This window comes from Bison bison, unplaced genomic scaffold, assembly GCF_000754665.1.
Source record: "Bison bison bison isolate TAMUID 2011002044 unplaced genomic scaffold, Bison_UMD1.0 scf7180017864500, whole genome shotgun sequence".
Lineage (NCBI taxonomy): Eukaryota > Metazoa > Chordata > Mammalia > Artiodactyla > Bovidae > Bison > Bison bison.
The window spans coordinates 8,062,559-8,063,573 of record NW_011495059.1 but is presented as its reverse complement, the minus strand read 5'-3'; positions in this window follow the sequence as shown (position 1 = coordinate 8,063,573).

The following is a 1,015-nucleotide window of genomic DNA, read 5'->3' as shown; positions in this document are numbered from 1 at the left end:
ATTTTTACATTTATTCCTTTGTTTGACTTTCCTACTGTTCTTTTCCCCTTTGAAGAAGACATGTAGAAGTCTTCTTCAATTCCTTCTATTTAATTCTGCATATCTATACTTTCTTTCTCTTCTTTCCTTTCCTATCAATATATTTGTTAGTTTTGTTTTCATTGCTTTAATCCCCACTTGGCACCATGCTTTAGTTTTATTTTTGATTTGTACTATAGTTTTTTTCTTAACAGGTAAATGTAATTTTTGATTTGCTTTATTTGCTGGCTAGATTACTGTATGTTATTTTTTCTGGATTCCTTTCACTTTGCTCATGGGTGTGTATGTATATGTATATATTCCATTGTTTTCAGTATTATTAGCCTCATTTTGTAACTCCCAATTGTCTGAAGTTCGTCTTTGGTTTCTTATTTTTGAATACTTCTCCTGATCTCAGGTAATGCCACAACAAACCTCTTGTGGATTTTCACTCCAAGATACAAGACTACCAGAGAACTAACCCTAGGAAGTATCAAATAGTGTGAAGATACACAAAAGAAACCACTTGAATACAAGACCCAGCACCATCCAACCATGAATGGCACGTTGTGGAGTATACCTCACTCAAAAAACAAACAAAACAAAAATAAAAACCCAATCGTCAGCAAACAGGATTGCCATCTTTCTCAGCCTTGTCCATCAGCTAAAAAAACAAACAAACAAACAAAAACTCACCACAAATATCAGCTATACAAACCACACACAAAACACTGAGCCAAACTTAGGAGGGTAGAAACCAAAAGGAAGAAAGAATTAAACCTTGAAGCCTGTGTAAAGGAGACCTGAAACAAACAAACAAACAAACAAAAATACTACACAAAAGAAGGAACAAGCTAGAAACACAGAACTCCAAAGAAATGAAGAGGAAATAGGCAAACTACCTGAAGAAAAATTCAGAAAAATGATAGTAAAGATGATCAACAACCCTGAAAACAAAATGAAGAAAGTGCAAGAATCAATGAAGAAACCCCTAGAT